The 25,027-nt window shown below is 45.5% G+C and overlaps 1 long non-coding RNA gene across 4 annotated transcripts; it reads right to left on the reverse strand.

The window, feature by feature from the left end:
* Positions 1 to 24,603, reverse strand: LOC112543762 (uncharacterized). Of its 4 annotated transcripts, XR_012906643.1 has the most exons (6): positions 24,332 to 24,603; positions 23,447 to 23,608; positions 23,204 to 23,355; positions 21,882 to 21,981; positions 17,309 to 17,385; positions 8,206 to 10,757 (listed from the first exon to the last, which is right to left on the reverse strand). It is a non-coding gene; the product is annotated as an uncharacterized LOC112543762 (long non-coding RNA). The 4 variants fall into 4 exon arrangements; XR_012906641.1 differs by lacking the exons at positions 8,206 to 10,757; positions 21,882 to 21,981 and adding an exon at positions 1 to 498; XR_003086987.2 differs by lacking the exon at positions 21,882 to 21,981.
* Between the last annotated feature and the right edge of the window lie 424 nt (positions 24,604 to 25,027).

The following is a 25,027-nucleotide window of genomic DNA, read 5'->3' on the forward strand; positions in this document are numbered from 1 at the left end:
GTGTAGACATGCCCCATCTGAGCAGGTCTTGCTCTGCGATTTACTGGGGAAACCAGCAAAGAAAGCACTAGAGTTTGGGCTGTACACTGTTCTTTGTTAGAACAATACCCTCCCTAACTCCCCCAAGCGATTCAAATAATCTACAGGCTTTAAAAGGCTTTCACGCTTACGTTACAGCATTGTGAAAAGACAGGGACTTGGCTTGCATTCCTGGAGCACCCAAAGTGACCAATAGGAATTTAGGGCTTGATGCAGCTGTTACTATGGTCTATGTTTTACAGGGAGGCCAGACCAGCTGATCATAATGGTCTGAAAAGCCATGAATGTAGGTGTGCTAGCAGACAGGATCAGACCCTGAAGAAACACATCTAGGAGGAGAAGATGTGTCAGTTGGAATGTATTCTCCTTTCACTCACTAAAATATACAAACAGCCATTCTGGGTCAGATCAATGGTCCATCTAGCGCTGTCTTCTTACAGCGGCCAGTGTCAGATGTTTCTGAGGGAATGAACAGAACAAGACTTTTATGAGTGATCTATCCCTTGTTGTCCAGTCTTAGTTTCTGGCTGTTAGAAGTTTAGGGATACAAAGAGCGTGGGGGTGCATCCCTGATCATCTTGGACAATTGCTGTTGATGGACTTATCCTCCATGAAATTAGAAAATTCTTTTTTTTTTTAACCCAGCTATACTTTTGGCCTCATCCCCTGGCAAGGAGTTCCACAGGTTATCTGAGCATTGTGTGAAGAAGTACGTCCTTTTGTTTGTTTTAAACCTCTAGCCTACTAATTTCATTGGGTGACCCCTAATCCCTGTGTTATGCAAAGAGGGTCACTTTCTCCACACCATTTGTGATTTTATAGAGCTCTATCACAGCCCCCTGCCCTTGCTGAAGTTAGAGGAAGCCCTGCCACTTATGTTAATGGGACCAGGATTTCACTCTGTAACTGCACGTACATCAATGCATTCCGCAGTGTGAGAAGAGCGTCACGTCCTGGCTATCTAGTTTGTGATCAACTTCTTGATCTTTAAAAGGTTTACTGCCGGTAACATCTATTCTTTTTCTCCCAGCCATATCCAGAACTCTGTGAAATTACCCAGGGGATCTATGCTTTATTTTTCCCTCTTAATAACCATAGAAAACCAATTTCCATGCCCCATCAATGCTTAAGATGGCACATCCACCTTCCAGTGTCAAGTAACGCATTGGCCAGCACGTCACAAAAATTAAAATAAATTTCCGCTTAGGCTTAGGCAAACTGTGAGCCAAGGGGTAAAGCTCCAGCCACATTCCCCAGGCTTTTTATAATCCCTCTGAACAATTTGAAAGCAAATATTTGAATATGTAAGATGCAGTTTATTGAAAGAGCGCTTGGGCCAAAAAAATAGTCACTTCTAAGTTAATAAATATAAAAGGCGCTCTGAGAACAAAAAAGCTATAAAATACTTCAATAAACATGATTTCAAAGCTGGCTGTGCTGGCTCATGTTTGTTTGTAATGCTTGTCAGTCTTAATCAGCACATGCAGTTATATATTTAACCAAGTACGCTGCCAAAGGGTGGGGCAAAAAGATCCGAGCTGATTGGGAGACTGCAAGAGGTCATGGACCTACAGAAAATATGTTCCACTTTCTGAAACGCTGCATTATTTCAGCCTGATCAGTTCTGTGCCTGAGGATGGGGGGCAGAAAGGCAAGACAGTGGGGGGTCTGGCACAAAAACACAACTCTGCTCCTGTTGTAGCCCTTGGGCGTTTTGCCATTGAATTCAACAGGAACAAAAGCCGGGCCCTTTAAGAACTTCGGATGAGAATCCAAGCTACATGCCTGGCAGGCCCAGGGCAGAACTGACAGCTGCAGGGGATGGTGAAGAAAGGTGGCATGATACCGCTTTTAGGACAGCCCAGGTCTGGAGAGTTTCAAGGGGAGGGCACCGCCCCTGGGATCATTTAAGCAGAGCGTGTGCAGTTGGGGGGGATGCCCTAAGTCAGGGGTTTTCAAAGTGGGGGTTGCGGCCCAGGATTGGGGGGTGGAATGTCAGGCACTGGGGCTCCTTGCTGCAGGGGGATCAGGTGATCAGTGGGGGTGCTTAGGCAGCTTCCTGCCTAGCCTGCACCCCAGACTATGCTGTGCCCCACAAGCAACCTGCAGCAGGCCTGGCTCCTAGATGAGGAGAAAGGGGAAAGTGCACAGGGCTCCATGCACTGCCCCTGCCCTGAGCACTTGCTCCTCATGTCCATTGCCTGGAAACCTGCTGCTGCTGGCTGTTTCTGGGGCACAGGCTGGTCTGCGGTGCCAGGAGAGGCCTTAGCCCCCCTGCTGCACCGCTGACTGGCAGCTGCTGGAGGGAAGCCCCTCCTGCGCCAGCCCTGACCGCCCCCTCAACGCCACAGCTCTCTCCTACAAGCCAAAGCTCTCCTCCTCAGGCCCACTCCAGAGCCCACACGCCAGTCAAATTATGTTGGCTTACAAGCATCTACACTTTTCTTCAGCCAGGTCATGAGAAAGCAGGCCTGAAAACTGCTGCCCTAAGACACACAGCCGCTACTGCCTCATAGTGCACAGTGTTACAGGTCTGCCCTCTGCTCCCCGCCCTCAGCATGCCTTTAGGCCAGGTCTTGCAGTGAGAGGGTCTCTTGCGGCAGCAAAGAGCTGGCCTATGACTGAGCGGAACAGGAGCGGCCCGAGGCGGGCTACGGCAGCTGGCACCCCAGGCGGAACACGCGCTCGGCACCCCCGCCTGCACGGCCCTCAATGGAGTGACGTCATCATCAGGCGCCCCGGGTGCCCCGTTGAAGGCGGCGCCCAAGGCAACGGCCGAGTTGGGCCGCCCCTGGAGGGGGATCTTCCCTGTCCAATCGCAGGGCTTAAATGGTCCCATCTGATGTTGTAGCTGTGTATAGAGGCTTCACAGGAGGGAAAATCCCTCCACGTTTTCTTGGCCAACTGATACAGAGGCCTGCCCTTCCTTGCTCCCATTACATGAGGAAAAAATCACTTTGTGGGTTAATGAACCGGATAGCTAGCTGGTGTAGCTGGCAGAGCTCCACAGACTCGTCAATACAACTGCTGATCCCTGTCCTGTTACTTCACTTGGGAATTCCCTTCCATTTTGCTAGCACCCTTTTGATGGGCAGATGGTCTGTGCCATGCCCAACACAACATGTCTTTATTTACCATTCCTCATTCTTCCTTGATCTCCTAGAGGTTGTACCAAGGAAATCACTACACTCTGGCGTCAAAGTGTTAAAGGGAGAGACCAGATTATGCGAGTCTCTCTTTCTCAAGGAAAAGGGTCATTAGAACATAAGAACATAAGAACGGCTGTACTGGGTCAGACCAAAGGTCCTTCTAGCCCAGTATCCTGTCTGCTGACAGTGGCCAGCACCAGGTGCCCCAGAGAGGGTTGACTGAAGACAACGATTAAGCAATTTGTCTCCTGCCATCTCTCTCCGCCTCTGACAAACAGAGGCCAAGGACACCATTTTATCCCCCAGCTAATAGCCTTTTATGGACCTAACCTCCATGAAATTATCTAGCTTCTCTTTAAACTCTATTATAGTCCTAGCCTTCACAGCTTCCTCTGGCAAGGAGTTCCACAGGTTGACTACACGCTGTGTGAAGAAGAACTTTCTTTTATTAGTTTTAAACCTGCTACCCATTAAATGGGTCTGTCCCATTCATGTTCATTTAAAAACCAAACCAAAGGAAGGGCCCATCTACACTGTGAAACTATTTCAAAACAACTAAAATTGATTTAATAACTCCCGAAATAACAAAATCGAAATAGTGTGTCCTCACTATGGCCGTGTCCAGACTCAGGGGTTTTTTCGGGAAAAGTAGGCTTTTCCCGAAAAAACTTCCCCTGCGTCCAGACTCAAGCCGCGTTCTTTTGAAATTATTTCGAAAGAATGCGGCTTTTCTTTCGATGGCGGTAAACCTCGTTTCACGAGGAAGAACGCCTTCTTTCGAAAGTTCCTCTTTCGAAAGAAGGCGTTCTTCAATGTAAAGAGGCCGTCTTCGAAAGAGAGCATCCAGACTCGCTGGGTGCTCTCTTTCGAAAAAGCGGATTTTTCTTTCGAAAGATCCACCTGCAGTCTAGACGCGATCTTTTGAAAGAGGCTCTTTCGAAAGATGCTTTCGAAAGAGCCTCTTTCGAAAGAAGCCTGCAGTCTAGACATAGCCTATGGGAAAGCCTTGGAATTAGTCCAAGTCAGGTTCGTTAGTGTGGATGCACTACCTCAAATTAAAGCCCCCAAGACACACACTGGAGTAATGAGTTCGAATTACTCTGGGGATTTATTTCAAAATAGCAGCACCGGAGCGTCCACACTTCCGCTATTTCACAATAACTATTTCTAATTTAATGGTATTCCCTGAGAAAACCCAGAATACAAATTTCTAAATAAGCAGCCCGTTATTTCAAAATAACCGGCTTGGTAGTATGGATGCTCCACTTATTAATTCAGCCTAAGAGGGGTTATTTTGAAATAAAGCCCTAGTGTAGTTTAGGGATGTTAAATTTTGATTAATCAACTAATCAAGTAGTCGATGGAATTACTCAATGGAACTACTCGATTAGTCGATAAAAGGGGTGCTTGCTATCCCACTGCGCTTCAGCCTTTGAAATGTACAAGGACCACGGGTGCAGAGGTGCAGTGGGGAACCCACGTGAGTAGGGACCTAAGCAGTCCCATTGTGCCTCTTCCTTTGAAATGTATAAGAGCAGGTGGCTCTTGTACATTTCAAAGGAAGAGGCGCAGCCTTTGGGATGCCTCTGCCTTCCCTGCTCCCTGCAGAAATAGTGCTGGGGGGAACCGGTGTTTAAGCTGGCTCCCCGCAACACTGGCTCCTGCTCCTTGCCCCCCACCACTGCCACTGCCTCTCTCTGCATATGCTTATCAGGTAGTCGACTAGTCGCTTACATCCTTAGTGGAGACCAGGGCGAAGGGAAAAATCTTTGATCATTTGTCTGGTTTTAAGTTGCTTCTAAATTCACCCCGCATCTTGGATGCACACTCTGTTCTTAGCTTCTCTGGAGAAATTTTGCAACCTAGATTTTTCAATGAACACTGAATGCAGTATTCAGGGAATACAACGTTCCAGCAGACACCTTTAAGAAAACCAGATGGATTTTTTTTTAGGAGAATGTATATAATTATGTCGATATATCAACTTAGGCCTGATCCTGAATCCTCACTGAAATCAATGGCAGTTTTGGTTGCACAAAGAATGAAGGACCGGGTCTTAGTTCATAGCTTTTAATGAACCTGTTTGCTTTCTAACAGGTGGCTCACCCTAGAAAACAACTTTTCTATTTTGACAGTATATCCAACACATTATCACTCTGAAGACAATATCAATGTCATTATTATTGCTTCTATATAAAGTTTAAAATGACATGAGTTTAGGAGATGCAGTATATTCTTGAATGGATAAAAGCCAAAGAGAATAAGGAAACCATTAACAGAAGAAAACACAGCATAGGAAAATAGAAACATGTTTTCTATTTTATCTGCTTTTAAAACCAAAGACAAGAAAATACACCTTTCCCTAAGATCCACCGCCTCCTGCTCCCACTCAACCATGCATCCCATAATAGTCTTTATCTTTTAGCCCCCTCAGCCCTGCATGAAGCAGACAGAGAGGAGTTATTATGTTGGCAATTATTTAATCTGGTAAAAAGTCACCAGAGGGTTTATGCTGCGGGACCGCAGGATATGTCTACGTTTCAATTAAACTCCCGTGGCTGGCCTGTGTCTCCTGGCTCTGATTCACCAAGCTTAGGCACCGTGAAATATGAGCGTAATGAGAATAGGAGTGTGGTTTTTGAGAGGACTGCAGGACTGGGTGCTAGGAGGAACACACAATACTCGTTAGCATGTTGATAATGTCAAACTCATTCTTGGTATGCTGTAGGTTAAATGCAGTTGCTTTTTTAAAAGAAACTACAGTTCACAGATTGATGGAGGTTTATCTCTTACCCTTATTTTTAGCAGACATGTCCACTTTCAAAAAATGCTTTAACAACAATGAAGAAATTGTATAAAACGTAGAGGCCCAATGACTTCTAGGAACCAAGAATTGGTTAATTTATTGAGTGAAAACCAGATGTATTTTCCTGGAATATCAATATTGTTTTGTAACGCCATACGTGGATTCTGTGTACATTATTGACTAAGTACTTCTCACACAATCCAGACAATTTTCTTTCTGGAGTATTTTCTTACACAACATTATAAACAAATGTAGTGGAGTGATGAAAGACACTTTTTCCTTCGACACATTGGCAAGGTTATTGTAAATATCCCTATATTTTCCGGACGTGAGTTGCTTTTAGAAACAGTTTTCACTCTATCTGCCTCTGTTGTTCATAACTGCTGTCCCCCTAGACTACTGAATTTGTAAATAAATAGAAGTGCCTGTTTACTGAGTGGCAAGTCTGTATACTTCTAGTCTCGCAGATGTTTGCAGAAAATGACAATCCTCAATTACAGACCACTGTGATTAATAATATTTATGGATGTATTTTTAAGGATAGTGAAATAGTGTGGGGTGTGTATGTGGGAGAGGGGGGCATTGTGGCTGCTGGCAGCCCTAATTGCACAGGGAAAATGTTTGTTTTCTTATATATATCCTATAGTCTGATATTGTGAACATGTGGCCTAAATTGGTGTGATTTCCTATCCCAACAAACATATGACATTGACTGAGATACATTGAAATCCAAGGAAACCTTTTTACAGCTTATTCCACTCAGAAAAGTTACTGCGTGTGACATTTACCTCAGTGCAGAGTCGCTTCTGTGAGAGGCAGTAGCTATGTGAATGGAAGAAACACTTCCATCAATATAGTGATGTCTACACTGCTGAATGATGTAGCTACACTGATGTAAGTTTATAGCAGGGGTGGAGAACCTAAGGCCCGGGGCCAGATGCAGCCCATGGCTCGCCTGGATTGGGCCCCCAAGACTTTGGGCTCCCTCCTGCCCAGCACTTGCGAGACTGTGCTGGTACTCCAGCCCAGCCCCTCACCATAAGCCTGGGCCCCCCAAGGTGTGCGAGGGAAATGTGAGGGGTGTCTTTCTCATTCTCAGTCGGGAGCTGCTCAGTGAGGGTTTGGGTTTTTTTTTGTTTTTTTGCTTCTTACGTGTGTTGGCCCCCGACTGATTTTTCTGGGGGTGAGTGGCCCCCAACCTAAAAAAAGTTCCCACCCCTTGTTTATAGTGTGGCTGTAACCTTGGTCCCTTTCAGTTTGCATCACTATAAATAGAAATCCAGCCCCCAGTAGGATAGACATATTACACATGCAATGGTTTTCTTAATTATTGTTGGTAGAAAGTTCTCAGTGCTCTCCAAGCAGTGTCCAAAGGGCTGTGCGACTCCCACTCTGAAAAAAGCCAAATAACCAGACAGTTGGTAGGACAAAGGGGACATGAGCTATACTCTTGTGTTAGCAGACATATATGTAAATTATATCCTTGTTACTCCTCCAGCATGACAACGCCACTTAAGCAGTTCTGACAGGCAGCCTGACACTAATAGATCTCCAGGGCTGGATTTGGAAATACGCGCTTCCTTTTTAAGTTATACTATTTCTCCGCCCCCTTAATACTGCAGAAATGTATTCAAGTGAGTCTAGTTGCTGACCTGGTAGCCCTTTGAAGTGGTACAATGGCACAGCCCTGGGCTGTGTCTAGACTGGCCAGTTTTTCCGGAAAATCAGCCGCTTTTCCAGAAAAACTTGCCAGCTGTCTACACTGGCCGCTTGAATTTCCACAAAAGCACTGACTTCCTACTGTAAGAAATCAGTGCTTCTTGCGGAAATACTATTCTGCTCCCGTTCAGGCAAAAGTCTCTTTTGCGCAAAGCTTTTGTGCAAAAGGGCCAGTGTAGACAGCTGAGATTTGTTTTCTGCAAAAAAGCCCCGATCACAAAAATGGCGATCAGGGCTTTTTTGCAGAAAAGCGTGTCTAGATTGGCCACGGACGCTTTTCCGCAAAAAGTGCTTTTGAGGAAAAGCGTCCTTGCCAATCTAGACGCTCTGTTCCGAAAATGTTTTTAACGGAAAACTTTTCCGTTAAAAGCATTTCTGGAAAATCATGCCACTCTAGATGCAGCCCTAATGTTTTAAGGGCAAGTACTCTGCCAGCATGACCTTGCCCCACCACCGCAACCCCCACCAGGTTTCTGTATAAAATGGCGTTGTGTGTGTGGCAGGACTTCGCATGCACAGTGCATACAAGTTCAAAAGAGCAGGAGTGCTGTCCCTGCTCTGCTCCATCAGTGGATATGATGGCAAGTGCAGCTTCCTGGGGACAATTCAAGTCAGTAGTTTTGTTGGTAGGATGCTTAAAGGCTTTGATCCTAGAAACAAAGCCATTTACTTGCGGAGTAGAGCCATGCAGAGCAAGCGGAGTTTGATGAGTCGCTTGCAAGATTAGACATCAGGGTGATAACAAGGGACGGGGCCCAGCCCGTCCTGAGTTCTAGTATCCGGAGCAGGCACAGGGTAGTCAACTGAAGGATCAGAGCCCGATAAATCAAACAAGAACTTTGGTCACCATGTGGGGGACCCAAACTCACAGCTGTGAGCAGTGTTCCCTCTGAGGTGCGTGTCTGCATGGGCGCACACCAAGAATTTGAGCCCCTGCCACCTCCTCAGCAGGGCCACACAGTGGCTGTTCAGATGCTCCAGGGCTGGATCTGCGGCAGCGGTGGATATAGGGCAGGGTGAGCGGGACGGCTGCCCCAGGCCCCGCGCTCAGGGGTGGACAGGCCCAGCGGGATACAGCACTTTAAATTCAACAGCACTGCGCACCGCACGGTGGAGGAGCGCGTGCGTGGCGTGCTGAAACGCCGCACAACACAGGGGAGAGAGGAGATGCCCAGTGAGAGGTGAGAGAGGCCCCGTGAAATTGTGCAGCTCTGGGCCCCGCAAAACTCTCATCCACCCCTGACCTGCGGGACTGGAGCCTCGTGGCTGGCGGCAGCTGTTCCAAAGGCCCGAGCTACATGATGGGCAGCAGCTGTTCCAGTGGCTGCAGCTGAGACCAGAGCCGCGTGACTGGCGGCGGCTCCTCCACCAGCCAGAGCTGTCACGGCTACAGCTGAAAGCCGCCTCTGGCTCTGGCCACCTGCGGGTGCCACCGCTGGTGTGACCTGGCAGCGGGACATGGCGGCAGCCAAGGAGCTCATGGTGCACAACATGGTGCTGCCCGTTTCAGATTGGGCTGCCAACCTCTGGTCTCGCCTCTGCCTGCCCTCTGCCACAGACACTCCCCAGAGACAGCAGCTGCCAGCTCATCCCTTGGTCCAGGGCCAGGGAGATTGGGACATGGGGCCGGACTGGCAGCGAGTGGCCCAACACTTAGGGCTGGGAGATCTGAAGGAGCCTGGTAGCAAAAATAAATCATAATCAACAGATGTACTAAGCTCCTTGGGGCAGGGACCCCGCTGCCTCTGTCTCTCCTCTGTGTCCTGTCCAGTCCCAGGTTTGCTTTGAAACTTCATCCCTAAAATGGGTTGAGCTGGCCCTCAACTGTTAATGGAAACAACATTGTAAACACATGCCCCTCCCCTGCCTGCCTACCCTGCTAGCTCATCCCCTGTGCATTTCATAACCCCACTGTGCCGAGCCATTAGCTGGAACTGAAGACAATTTATGCTAGTTGAGGGGAAGAATAGAGCTGCCTAAAATTTGATGTTGCTGGGGAGAAAAGTACCTGAAATCTTTCTCCTGAGGTTTGATTCCTTGGGGTCTGTGCCACCATTTATTGCTGGTGTTGTGTAGCGACGCAGCACAGGCCTTTCAGAAAAACAGCATATTGGTCAAACTTTGCAGGTATGAGTGTGTGTGTTGTGGGGGGAGGTTGCGATGTCTTTTTACTTTATCTGTAACTGATGGCATGATACAATACATTGGCACTTAGGGTCAGCCCTAATAATAAGGATGTGTGGGTGAAAGTTCTGACTTAACAGCTCTTTTCACTCTTTTTGACTGGGAAAAGGCTGGTTTAGTATTCTTTCTGCCATAACATTTAAATAGATATGATATCTGCTAGTAACTGGTGGGTGCCATGGTGGCACACATCGGAACAAGTGCACACGACCTCAAAATTGGTGCACAAAACAAAACTCGCCCCGCTCAAGGATGGAAAATCTTAGCAGGAAACCTAGACGTGAGTCTTATAAATAAGGCCCAATCCCAAAATGAGTATGTCCCAGTTGTTTAATAGAAAAGCTACTGGGTGAAATCCTGAACCTACTGAAGTCAATGGGAGTTTGCCGTTGGTTTTCATGACACCAGTTATTAATAATTTTGGAAGCGGGAAGGACAAGAATGTATTAAAAGAAAGGACTCATCTCCATTCTCCACAGTCCTCTTTAGAAAGAGGTGTTTTTCATTATGATCACTATGTTTTAGTCTGAACAAAACATCCTGCAATATTCTCAGGCCAATTCTCTGAGTCAAAAATGACCATCTGCATTCTCCAGCTGTTGAAAGTGTTCACAATTTTAAGACTCCTCTGACCACTTCCCCTTCCCTAAGAGTAATAGGAGAAGATGCTGTCTCTCACTCAGGTTAAACTGAAGTTTATGAAGACCACAATGCTTTGGGAAATGTCTGTTGGTCGAGTTTTCTTAACTCCCGGGGTCAATACTAGTGTGCATTTAATTCCAGGAAAAAAGTCTTTCCTCCAATTTGTCATGTCTTTTGGTCAGCCTGTTGATCCTGAAGAATCACAGCCCTGATATAGTCTGCCAGAAAGTAGAAACACATTGCAAAAAGTTAAATAGTTATGGTGGGTTTACTCTTTGTCACTACAGAATATGACAGACAGGGAGACTACATTGTGTTGTGTCAGGAAGGTTTTATTTTCAAATATGTCCACAACATTAATAACCATCAGTGCTGCAAGTAAGTTATACAGATTATCTTTCCCACTGCCCCTTAATTCCAGTCCCTGCCCACACATACAGACAAGGGTTATATAACCAAACTATTTCTGTTGCAATCAGCATTGTAGGAAGTAGCTTTCCTGTCTGAGATGAAAAATCAAAACTTTTGACTTTTGAAGAATTGTCCATTGAGACCAATCAAAAGGTTGTTTTGAGTTTAACCTTATTTTCTTTAAATATATTTTCCCACTTTGCTTACATTTTGAAACAAATAGTCATTTTGATCCGTAAAACTGGATTTTTTTTGTTTAGAAAGTGTTGAAATATTTCTATTTTAAACCTTCGAAAGAAAATGATTTGTGTTGGAAGATTGGATGAAACCGACTCTGTTTTGTGCCACTTCAGTTTTGACAATTCAATGCCTTTCAGTGCTCGTACATTGATCTGCACCGAGCAGCAATGTGCACTACTGTGGTGTGATTTCTTTGCACTAAAGTGTTGTGCATTAACTGGTCCTCGCAGACCCAGTTGGTGCTTGCTAACAGTTTCCTAGTTTACTTTGATGTCGGGCTGCATACAGCTTGGTGGGGAAACATTCCAGTCCCTGCAAATCCACAGAGATTTTCTGGAGATAATCACTTTCAGGAAACAATTAGGAGAAAAACTGGTAAACTGATGATCATCAGCCAGAAATAAATACCAGATACTGCATGGAAATTCTCAGACCTTGCCTGTGGAAGAACCGGACCACCATCCTCTAGATATTGACAGATGTTTCAGCCCAAGAAAAACAGAGTAATCCCTAGAGGGACTCTTAACCCAGAACTTTATTTCGGAATCCATTTATGCTTAAAGTTTAACATGGGCTTGCTGTTCTGCAGTCCCCCTGTAATAGTGCAGAAAGGGGCTTCACAGTTAAAAGCGGCTCGCCCTTGCTCAAAACACCAGTGAAACTGTAAGGCAGGAGGAAAGCTTGTCATTCTTATTTACATTACAGTAGTGAATGCAAGCCTCAACCAAGAACAGAGCACGACTGTGCTAGCACTGAACCAGCATAATGTAAGACAGTCCCTGCCCCAGCAAGCAACACCGATGAAAGGTGGAAGGGAAAACAATGGGGTAAAGGGAACTGTCCAGCAGATTGGGGGCAGGGAAGGAAACCAGGCATCCTAATCCAGTGTCCCATTACTATTATTTACTAATAAGGAAACTACAAAACATCGATAACCTCCCCAATAACACCATCCTTGCCACCATAGATGTAGAAGCACTATACACCAACATCCCACATGAAGACGGATTACTAAGCAATTAGAAACACTATCCCAGAGGACACTACTGCCAACCTGGTAGCAGACCTATGTAACTTTGTTCTCACCCACAATTATTTCCAGTTTGAGAACAACTTATACCTCCAGATCAGCGGCACAGCCATGGGTACACGCATGGCCCCACAGTATGCTAATATCTTTATGGCTGACATAGAACAACGTTTCCTCAACTCCCGTCCCCTTTTACCACTTCTCTACTTACACTACATTGATGACATCTTTATGATCTGGACGCATGGCCAAGAAACACTGGAGACATTCCACAGAGATTTCAACAACCTACACCCCACCATTAACCTCAGCCTGGACCATTCCACACGAGAGATCCATTTCCTGGACACCACAGTACAAATCAACAATGGAAAATTAGACACCACCCTCTATAGAAATCCCACTGACTCATACAGTTACCTACATGCTTCCAGCTCCCATCCAGCACACACCATACGATCCATCATCTATAGCCAAGCCCTTCGATACAACCGCATCTGCTCCAATCCCACTGACAGAGACCAGAAACTTCAGGATCTCTACCAAGCATTTATAAACCTCAACTACCCACCCGGAGAAATAAAAAAGCAAATTGAAAGAGCCAAACGAATACCTAGAAACCATCTACTTACTACAAGACAGACCCAAGAAAACCAACAATAGAACACCACTTGTCATCACCTACAGCTCCCAACTTAAATCTGTCCAACACATTATCAATAAATTACAGCCTATACTGGAACAGGACACTAAACTCCAAGAAGCTCTGGGAGACAGACCCATAGTCTCCTATAGACAACCACCTAACCTCAAGATGATTCTTACCAACAACCACAGGACATACCACACTAATACCAACCCTGGTACTTTCCCTTGCAACAAACCCCGTTGTCAGCTTTGTCCACATATTCACTCTGCTGACACCATTATTGGGCCTAACCAAGTGAGTTATAAGATCAAGAATACATATTCCTGCACCTCCAGAAATATAATCTATGCTATTATGTGCCGAAAGTGTCCGTCTGCTATGTACATTGGACAAACATCTCAGACCCTTCGCCAAAGAATCAATGCCCACAAAACAGACATTAGACAGGATCACAAAGAAAAAACAGTTGCTTGCCATTTCAACCAGAAAGGACACTGTCTCAATGACCTAATCACCTGCATCCTACTTCAGAAGACATTCAAATCTACACTTGAAAGAGAATCCTCTGAACTGGCATTCATGCTAAAATTCGACACTCTCCGCGGAGGCCTGAACAAAGACTCCAGCTATCTTACCCATTACAAAGATAGCTTCCCTAATTATCACCTCTAACACTATTAACTCACAGACATCTACCCTTCCCCACCTCTAATATTATTAACTCACAGGCATTCACCTTCCTTCCCCCCCCCCCCCCCGCATCCCCCTTCTGTTCTGAAATGTGATTTGTCCTTTTCATATGTGTTCACTTTTTTTTAATTGTATCCTTTGGTATATATGGCTGTGACTATTTTCTTCCATTATTTGATCTGAGGAAGTGGGTCTGGCCCACGAAAGCTCATCATCTAATAAACCGTCTTGTTAGTCTTTAAAGTGCTACATAGTCCTGTATTTTGTATTATTTATTAGTGACACCCACTGTACCAGGAACCCTTATTGTAAGATTCACATGGATACAGATTGAAAAGTTTGCACTTTCTCTTTGTAATGGGCCTAACACAATCCCTGGATCTGAACAGTCCCCCACAAATTCCCAGTTCCATAAGATCCATAAGACGAGTTACTGGATGTAGATGACTCGCCCCTCCTGGAAATGTCTCATTTATTTCTCAGGAAACAGCGCTCTGAGAGTTCGCAGAATAGAACACCATGCACCTAAAATAATCGTCTCGGGCCAGAATTTCATAAACCAGCTAAGAGATCACGGAGCATTTGATCCACAGGAATGTGAGTGCCACGGCTTAGCTCTTGCCGATTTACAAGCACAGCATAGTTCACCAAGTGCAGGTAAAATTCCTTCCGCCTTGAAGGTGACATGTCTCCAGCATGTACTGCATGATCCAGCTGATCTGTGAACACTTCCAAAGTGAGATCCTGTGTGATCCTGAAAAGCAGCACAGCAATACAGCTTCCTGCCATGTTTCTACTCAGAGTTTTCTCCAGATCATGCCATCATGCATGGAGTTTGCCTTATCCTGACTCACTCCGCCACCAAGTCACCCAGGGAGCTGCCACTATATGGGCTTGATAGTCACACATGTTAGGTGCAGAAGTGCCATCTTCCCTCTCTGTCTTTCCTAGCCAGACCCTTGTAGCTGAGGAGTGAAGTCATCAAGAAGAGGAACCAGAGATTGCCACCAATTTTCTGTGAGCTTGGGCAGCCACCCGGGAGAAATTCAGGTGCCACCTAGCTGATTGTCAGAACACCCACAGCTGCCACAGCTAGCAGCATGGTGCTCTTGGTGGTGCACATCTGCACATGCCTCGGTGCATGTAACAAAAATTATTCCGCCCATGGATGGAAAATATTGATTGCCACTGGCTCCAGACCATTCAGGAATGGTAGTTCTCTCTGCAAGTAGCCAGGCTGAAATCATTGGGTGAGTGAGACACTACTCAGTGTGCGTAACACATTGGCCTTCAGTGAAGGCTAAAACTATTAGGCTACGTCTACACTGGCCCCTAAAAACCTGAGGTAGGAATAAGAGATCCTCCGGAAAAGGGCTTTATTCCGGAGGATCGCACCAGTCTAGATGCTTTTTTTCCGGCTTTTCCCCAAGCCGGAAAAAAAGCGGCGGACATGTTTATTTAAATCCGCGGGGGATATTTAAATCCCCCGCGGATTTCCCTATGCTGACTTACCTGATTTGCATCACTTTTCCGTTTTTAGGGGCCAGTGTAGATGTAGCCTTAGGGCTTGTTGAAATGGAGAGTTAGTGCCTGGTGTCAATCTACTGTGCACCAGCATGCTGTGCACTACCTGGCTATACGGACCCTTGGACTGCACACTAAAAGTTCCCTAGGACAGGCTGAATGACTCTGAGGGAGCTTTCAGTGCACAGTAGCTGGGCCCACAAGGTCAGTCCTTGCATACACACTGTTCAAGGATTTTCAAACTTTTTTTCTCATGACCCAGTTGAAGACAATCATTGATGCCCTCGACCCAACATCATTTCACTGGAGTGGGGGCTCCCAGGTGAGGCAAAGGATGAGAGCTTTGGGGTGTAGGAGGGACTCAGGCTTTGGGGAGGACTCAGTGCTGGGGCAGGAGGGGCTTATCTCAAAGGGCTCCTGGTCAGCAGTACAGCGGGGGGCCTAAGGCAGCTCCCTGCCTCTCCTGGCACCACAGACCAGGCTGCGCCTCAGAAGCAGCCAGCAGCAGGTTCCCAGCCAGTGGGAGTGCAGAGCTAGTGCTCGGGGCAGGGGCGGTACGCAGAGCCTTGTGTGCTCTCCCCTCTCCCTCACCTGGGAGCCGGGCCTGCTGCCGGCCTCTTCTGGGACACAGCAGTCTGCAGTGCCAGGAGAGGCAGGTAGCTGCCCTAGCACACCCCCCCTCCCCGTCGCCTGATCCCCCTGCAGCAACGAGCCCCAGTGCCCGACGTTCCACGACCCAGCCCTGGGTTGTGACCCATAGTTTGAACACCGCTGCACTAGTGCACTGTAGATTTAGTCCCCCGCTTGCCACACACTCCCTCTACATCCGGACAAGCCTTTAGATAAGGATGCGCTGACATGGCGTGTCCTATGCAGCACTGCGAAGGAGGCCAATGAAATAAATACAGGTCATCGTCACCCGTTAAACCACCTCAGAATACACAGGATCAGAGCACAGAGAACCCTAGGCTATAAAGGAAACTACTGGCCCGACTCTGATCTCAGACCAATTTTCCCACAGTGTAACTCTGGTCACTTCAGGGGAGTGTGTTCTAATTTACCCTGCTGCCCATGAGAGACTAAACTCAGCCCAACAGCTCTAGATGCTTGGCTTTGCCATCAGCTGTTAGACAATTCAATTTAAATGTTGCTCAACCTCTTTGGCCCAGTTTTCTACTTTGCAAAGTACTGAAGAGCAATGAAGCCTGTTGTTTGATAGAGTCAATGAAAAAAAAAACCAGGCAGGGGGCCCCATTTCCACCGGGGCAAGTCTGCTTTCAAACCCCTACGTCTATCTTAGAAATATTTGTTCTTCAGTCGCTCTCACAGGGAGACTGGACGAAAGAACCTCATTAACATTTAAACATAGTGTGTCAAGCACCCCAGAGAGCTGGCTTGGCATTTTCATTTGATGAACTAGGGATTTATTAAGCACCTTTTGCATGCTTTCTCTATCCACGCTACCGCCACACGGGTTGCATTTTCCATGACAATTCTAAACCTTAAAACCCTTTTCATGGGGGAGCCATTTTCTACCGTCTCCATGTTACTTTTGGTGAGGAATGACTCAAAGTGCATCTACGCAGCAGAAAAAGAAACCACGGCAGCGAGTCTGAGAGCCCGGGTTGATGATCTGGGGCTTCAAATTGCAGGATAGACATTCAGGCTCTGAGATGCTCCACCCTCCAGGCTCCAGCCCAAAACCCTATGTCTACAGGACACTCCTATTTTTATCCCCACAGGGCTCGGAGACTTGCTGTCGTGCGGTGTGTGCATTTGAGGGGAGAGAGAGTTACACTGTGCACACATACAAGGCGGCACATTTTATGTAACACTGGAAACTCTATATATCACTGGAATAAATCTGGAGTAACTTCACTGATTTACGTGGCATTATTCCAGTGGAATTCTTTGGTGTAACTGATAGCCAAATTGCACTGAGGGTGTTACGGGTGAAGCAGACACACATTTATTCTATGCAGAGAAGATGACATTATGGAATGCACTACCAAACCACCCACTTCTGAGACAGCAAATTTTAATTTTATACAGCAATTTATTCTAAACCTTGGCTACAGAATAAATCAATCCCTGACAAAAGCAACAATGATGAGAGACTGTCGGGAAAAGCCATTCTTGGGAATCAAAACCATGAGTCTTGTAAATGAAATAAGGGATACTGTACTAAAGAATGAACCAAATTAAATAAGTGAAGAGTAAATTACCTGTGGAGAAGTAGGTGTAACAGGATGTAAGAGGGACAGAACCATTGAAATCAGTTCTCTTGAAGTCCATTCTGGATCTAGACCAGTCAAAGAACAGAATTTAGCCCAGAAAAATCTATGAGAATCTATGAGAAAGAACCCCTGTCTGGTGTAATCTACATGGAAATGTGAATTATCCTGTTATAATCTCACTTTTCTCCGGACAAAGGGCAAAAAGCAAGAGGAAAAGGCTAAATCAATTAAAGGTTGAACCTCTGTAGTCCAGACCCTCAGGCCCGAACAGTGCCGAATCAGAGAATATTGACCACAGAGGTCAATATTGTCTAGCAGCATGACCAACACTTCCACTGCTTATTGGGCTCTTAGGAGACATTTAGGGGTAAATTAAAACTAAATCACAGCACAGAACACTGAGAGCCAGGACTGGTGGCTGTAAACGAACTTTCTAGGACCACAGGAAACTTGGCCACACCCATGATAAGTGGACATCTGGCTAACTAAAATCATACCAGACCATGGATATTGCTGGACCAGAGAATGCCGGACTAGAGAAGTTCAACCTGTAGCAAAGAAAATATAGTAAGGAGATATTTCCTGGTCCTTCTGGGTGGCATGTATTTGGATCTTGCTGCACTTGGCCTCCTCCATATTTTTCCACTTGGAAAGAGATGGCATTTGTACAGCCTGATTAGAGGAATGGTTTGTCTCAGGGTTCTGATGTCTGAAAAGAACTGGAATATGTTGGAAGAGGAGAAGGGGAGAATGTGAAACAGATGCACCTCACTAGCTAATCCACCTGATATCTGCTTTTGGGGGTAACAACTCAACTTGTGATGCTGATTTATCCATCTAGAACTTAGCAAGCATTTCACAGTATTATTAGCCAAGTGCAACATTCTTACGTTTGTGCGTCTGTACACACACACACACATGCACGCATGCACATATTCTGGAACTATCAAAGGGGTAGCCATGTTAGTCTGGATCTGCAAAAGCGACAAGGAGTCCTGTGGCACCTCATAGACTAAGGGTATGTCTACACTAGCCCCCTAGTTTGAACTAGGGTGGCTAATGTAGGCATTCAAACTTGCAAATGAAGCCTGGGATTTAAATATCCCGGGCTTCATTTGCATGTTCCCGGGTGGGTGCCATTTTTAAATCCCCTTAGTTCGAACGAACTGCCCGCGGCTACACGCGGCAGTTTAAAGTTAATCCAAACTAAGTCCTTCGTTCAGATTAACAGTTACTCCTTGTAGATAGATAGATAGATAGATAGATAGATAGATAGATAGATAGATAGATAGATAGATAGATAGATAACACAAAACATAGTTCTAAAAATTCACGTCTGTACCAGACTGCAAATATGAGAGGTTCAAAAACAATAAGGGAGAGACTCATAACTCAGAATAATTGCTTTGCCCTGGCAAACAATAGCCTTTGAATTTTTTCTTTAAAGAAGCACATTGTAAACCAGGTTCATGCTGATTCTTTTTTTGCCCTGGAATTTAAATATGACATCTGTGTTGGCTTTCTTATTCTGCATCATGAAGACTTTGAGTTTAAGGTGCTTCAGTCCCCCTGCTCTAACCCAATCCCCTTCCCCTCCTCCTCCCCCAGAGCCAGGCATCCCCAGCCTCCCCCCACTCTAATCCAATGCCTTGGTCCTTCTCATAGGCATGAGCAGAGGGTGGGCCTGGTGTGCCCAGGCACACCCTAATGTCTCAAAAAAAAGTGGCTTTGCATTTTAATTGAATCACATGAGACGCTCTTTTAAGTAAAGTTTAGTTGTTAATTTAAAAAAAATTAAGTTTAGTTAAGTTTTAGTTTCTTTAGTTTGTTTGATGAATAAAAATAATGTCCTTTATGATTGAGTATTCAATAAATGTTCGCCTTTAAAAAATAAAATTCCCTGGGTGCACGCTAATGAAATGTGCTGCGCACGCCTATGGTCCTTCTCCCTCCAGGCGCTGGGGCGCAGGTGCAGAGCGGCCAGCCGTGAGCAGTACAGGCATGCAGCTCAGAACTAGCAAGAGCCGCATTTCTTTAAGCAAAGAGCCGCATGCAGCTCAAGAGCCACCAGCTGGCCACCCCTGCCACACTTGCCAGTACATTTTTTAGCAGGCTGGCCAGCAGCCCGGCTCTGTCCTGGCTTGCAACGGGTCCAGAAACTACCCCTGCTGCAGCTCTGCATTTGAAGTGTATTAGGAGCTGGGCGAGCAGGCAGCCCAACTCAGTTCCGACTTGTGCCGGGTTCGGGAGCTCAGATCTCCCCTCCCTTAGACAGGGGCTGCTGCCACCCTGCGCTGCTGCCTCTTTATCAGAGGCAGCAGCACAAAGCGACAGGCAGCCAGTCCACAAGGGGAACTGGTTTTTAAACGGGATCCCCTCGTGGACCATCTCCCACCTGGCAGGAGTCTTCTCAGGAGTGAGGCCAGAGCGCACTGGCTTCCAGCCCTGCCCCCAGAATAGTCGACTAACCGATAAGAATTCAGAAGCTTCAGGGGGTAGCCGAGTTAGTCTGGTACAGAAAAAAACAACAAATGGTCTGGTAGAACTTTATTTTTTGTTTTGTTTTATTGTTTTGTTAGTTTATAAAGTGCTACCAGACTATTTGTTGTTTTTTCCAATAAGAATTCATGAGGTTACTTGACTATTCAATTAACCAATATTTAACATCCCTAGCTGTCCCTTTCTCTGCTCCTGCCCCCCTGCTAGCCCAATGGAGTTTACAGCTGTTCTGGTCTCCATCTCTGGCCCTTTGGGGTATGTCTACACAGCCGTTTTTCCGTAAAACTTCACTTACCTCCACACTGCAATCGTGTTCTTTCGCAAAAAAATCTAAAGAACAGCACAGGTTTTCCGACAGCGGTAATCCTCTTTCTATGAGGAAGAAGCCTTTTTCCAAAAGAGCTCTTTTCGAAAAAGGCGTGTGTGGATGGGGAAGAGGGAGTTCTTTCGAAAGAAGAGGAAAGAAGAAAATGCACAGGTGCCCTGATGGCCAATCCGCCTATAGTAATCACAGCTGAAATGCGAGATAGCGTCCATTCAGTGTGGACGCTATCTTTCAAAAAAGCAGATCACTTTTTTGATGCACTTTGGCTGTGTAGACACTCTCTTTCAGAAGTTTTTTCAGAAGATCTCTTCTGGAAAAGCTTCCCAAAGAAGCCTGCAGTCTAGACATAGCCTCGGTGTCCCTGCTGTGGTTATTCTACAGTATGAAAACATTGAATTCCAGGCACATCCCATTGTCCTGGCACAACCAGCCCTGACCCTGCTTTATGTTAGGAGAAGAAGTTGCATACCAAATTTGATGGTCCCAGCTTTTAGGCTGCGTCTAGACTGGCATGATTTTGTGGAAATACTTTTAACCGGAAAAGTTTTTCCGTTAAAAGTATTTCAGCAAAAGCGCACCTAGATTGGCACGGATGCTTTTGCGCAAAAGTATCCTTGGCCAGTCTAGAAGCGATTTTGCGCAAGAAAGCCCCGATCACCATTTTAGCCATCGGGGCTTTTTTGCGCAAAACAGTTCTTCCCTGTCTACACTGGCCCTCTTGCGCAAGTATTCTTGCGCAAGAGGGCTTTTTCCTGAGCGGGAGCGGGAAAGTATTTGCGCAAGAATCACTAATTTTGTACATTACAAAGTCAGTGCTCTTGTGCAAATTCAAGCAGCCAGTGCAGACAGCTGGCAAGTTTTTCCACAAAAGCACTCGCTTTTGCGCAAAATCTTGCCAGTCTAGATGCACCCTTACTGTTTATTAGGAGTTATTAAACAAATGGACTTACAGACAGACAGATGGACACACAGATGACAAGTTCTCCAAAATATATCTTTCTGCACTTCTGGGAAAAGTTATTTCAAGACCTTTCTCTTGGTTCCTTCAGACAGCTGATCAAAGGTGGAGCCTTTAACATAGTTCTCAGAGAGACAAATATTTTGTGGATACTTTGATGTTGTAGAGACAGAAAAGATTTAGTCGATGCCAGAAAAGGAGGCATGTATGCACCTAGAAATATATTTGAGGCTAGGAATTTGTATAGAACTTAAAGTTTTTAGTTTATTGGGACATTTCTGTTTGAAATAGGGCCAATAGCTTACACTGGTGAATATCGCACTATTCAGGTTGATCTGTACTCTCTCTACTAAACTGAAACAAAAAACAGGACTAACAAGATGGTTTATTAGGTGATGAGCTTTCGTGGGCCAGACTCACTTCCTCAGATCAAAAAGTGCTACATAGTCCTGTTTTTTGTTTCAGCTACACCAGACTAACACGGCTACATTTCTATCACTATTCTACATACTAAACTGAGTTTGAGTTTCATCAGAACCACAGAACAGATGGACACAGTGAACATGCATTCAGTGCAAATCACAGCTGTAGGATCAAATATTTGCCTTATTGGCCTTGAAAAGCATTCTGTTCACTAGGACCGATTTCTCATTTGTACAGCATTTTCCTGATTTAAAAAAAGAACCTAGAATGCATCTTTCTCCATATTGAATTCTAGCACTTCATAGTGTTTGTTTGTTAGGACAACAGCTTCCACAATTCCATCTGCTTATACTTACACACTTTCACCTCTCTTAATAGCTCAGTTTAGGATCCCAGCCTGTATGGCCTGCCACATATATGTTATATTCCTACCTCACCATAGCTAGATACCCGTTTCTGTAAAGCAAAAGATGCAATATTCAGTCTAGCGGCCTATGGGAAAGATGTTTGGAATAAGTGAAATGTGCTGAACTGTGGTCAGACATTGAACTTGATAGAGCTTCGTACAAGTAGGGGTGTTAAATTGTGGGTAATTGACTAATCAAATAGTCGATGCATTTTGCATTGACTATTCAACTAGCCAATAGGGTGTCTCACCTTTGAAGTGTAGAAAAAGCCCTAGGGCTGTTGCTACACATTAAAGATGAAAGCGCCACGTGGAACCCGGGGTCAGCTGGGGTCTCCCCGCTGACACAGGCTCCATGCAGCACTACCGCTTTGAAGTACTACCTTCTTCCCCCCTTGTTGCCTCTTTCTGATAGAGGCAGCAAAGCATGGGGGCGACTAGTCCTTCACAACCCTACATACAATGCACAGTCAACCTGTGGAACTCCTTGCCAGAGGATGTTGTGAAGACCAAGACTATAATAGGGTTCCAAAAAGTGCTAGATAAATTCACGGAGATAGATCCATCAATTACTATTATCCAGGATGTGCAGAAATGGTGTCCTTAGCCTCTGCTTGTCAGAAGCTGGGAATGGGTGACAGGGGTGGGATTGCTTGATGATTCCCTGTCCTGTTCATTCCCTCTGGGGGCACTGGCCACTGTCGGAAGACAGACTATTGGGCTAGCTGGACCTTTGCCCTAACCCGGTATGGCCATTCTTATGTTCTGAGAAGAAAAAAGCCACCAGAAATATAGGCTTTGTTATGGTCCCATTTGATTCACCCTGCATCCTTTCCTCTGTTAAAAAGAAACTATCAATTTCAATGCTGCTGGCAAGAGCCAAACTCAGCTGGAGATTATTTAGGCCTGCGTGGTAATGTCAATGTCTTTGGATTGAGTGACTTTGCTGGAATCTTCATTAAGACTCTTTAGCTTGGCATGGTGGTACAAGGTACTTATCCCGATCAGACTATTTTCTTAACCAACCCACAGCAGATCTATTGCAAATGTGACACAGGACTGAGGCCTGCCAGGACTAACAATTCTCCCCACATTCTTTCACTGCGTGCTGCTCTGCAGTACAGAGGAACAAGCAACGGGGAACTTCTGCAAAAGCCTTTTGTTCTCAAAGAGAAAATCCGATGCAAAAAAAAAAAGAGGATGCCATTGAAAACTGAGGGAGAGGCGTGGGTGTGTGCATGAGAGATCACACGAATGGAGATCGCCACTGACCTGCCTCAGAAAATGCTTTAGAAGACATCCAAACTCAGCAGAACAGGAGACAAATAGCTAAGATACTTCAGTGCATCCTTAGCTCACTCCGTCATGCATAGGAATAGCAGCCCACGAGGGAGACAAGTCATCCATTCTAACATCCTGCCAAACTAAAAAAAAGCAAGGGAGTAAGTGAAAGAGTTTCGCCTGAAAGACTCCACTTAATTAGTCCCCAAAACTGCAGTATAGAGAAAGACCTACCTGTAGATCATGTTCATTAACATGTACTACTGGCTTTCCATCACTTGGTGCCCCATGCATGCCAGTGACTTTGTACACCAGAAAGCTGGCTGCACTTTGGAAATGAAAAGGAGCTAGAGTATCTCCTCAGATCTTGCTTCTCGGTATGACATGCATGGTCTACTAAAAGACAGAATGGGGAAAAACCCAAATAGGTGAAGGAGTCATAGCTTGGAGACTGAACATCCATTGCACTTATTTAGCCATTTTCAAATTAAACCACCCCAGCCAACATCTTGGCTCCTTTAAACCTGTTCAAGCGGAGCAGCGAATTTTACACAACCTTTTAAATTAGACCTTGGCATTATCAACTGCTGCTCATATATACTGCTGGAGAGCCATGAAGAATGTACCACAAATTCAGTAGTCCAGAGGCTTCCTGCAGCCATTAAACCCTGCTCCATCCCTCACCGCATGAAATTTGATACAATGCATACGATGGACATTAGAGAAAAGAAATATCAATAGGAAAACACAGGGTGAACCTCTCTAGTCCAGAACTCTCTGGTCCAGCAGCATCTGTGGTTTAGCATGATTTTAATCAGCTGGATGTCTACTTAGCCGAAATGGGAGCCAAATTTCTCATGATCTGGCAACATTTGTTACAGCCACCAGTCCAGGTTCTCAATGTTCTGTGCTGTTATTTAGCTCTAAATTTGCCCTAAATATGTCTTCTCAGAGATTAACAGTATTACCAACACTTCCACTGCTTGTTGAGCGTGAGCTTGTGTCAGTACAGAATTGATACAACAAAAGGCGGAATTGTTGCAGAAGTTGGAAAAAGACACATCACTGTGTTGTTCCATTTATTCACCTCGGCAAAATAAAAAATAAAAAGAGACTCACTCATTGCAATATTGACCTCCCGTGGTCCAGCAAATTCTCTGGTTCAGCACTGGTCTGATCCCGAGTGTGGGACTACAGAGGATCAATCTGTCCATCTAATTTTATTGAACTTGCATAGCCTTGCAGATTTCCTGTTCTGGCAAGTGTTTTAATCTTCAAGCTTATAAACTGTTTGTCAGAAATCCAAATGATCCCAAAGACTCTTAGAGTAAACGCTTTAGACAAAAAATCCCCTTCTAGAAAGGACAGTTATTCTTAATAGTCATCTGGAATAAATTACTCCTTTGCAAGCAACATGCTGATACTGAATTAGCTGTAACATTAGCCTTCAGTAATGTGGTTCAGCAGAGACTCCACACGTAATAAAACCAATCATTGCCAAAGCAGCCTGTTTGCAAGACATGACCCCCCAAACCTAGATTGTCTTGGCAAAAGTCTACTTAAGCATCACGCTCTGCTGAAACCTCTTATTGTTCTTATTATTCCCTCAGGGGTGGAGCCTGGATATGGGGAAAACTTCTCGGTTCCTGCTTGCAAAACATAAACGCGTCCCATGTTTATTTTCTGAGTATTGGTTCAGTTATCCCTGGCCTGGCCCAGGAGCACTGTATCTTGCTCATAGGGTGAAACACCTGTTTGACTGGGTCCCACACAGAGAAGGAGGCACAAAACAAAAGCCAAGCTCTTCAAAAGTGA

This window comes from Pelodiscus sinensis, chromosome 12 (assembly GCF_049634645.1).
Source record: "Pelodiscus sinensis isolate JC-2024 chromosome 12, ASM4963464v1, whole genome shotgun sequence".
NCBI classification, from domain to species: domain Eukaryota; kingdom Metazoa; phylum Chordata; order Testudines; family Trionychidae; genus Pelodiscus; species Pelodiscus sinensis.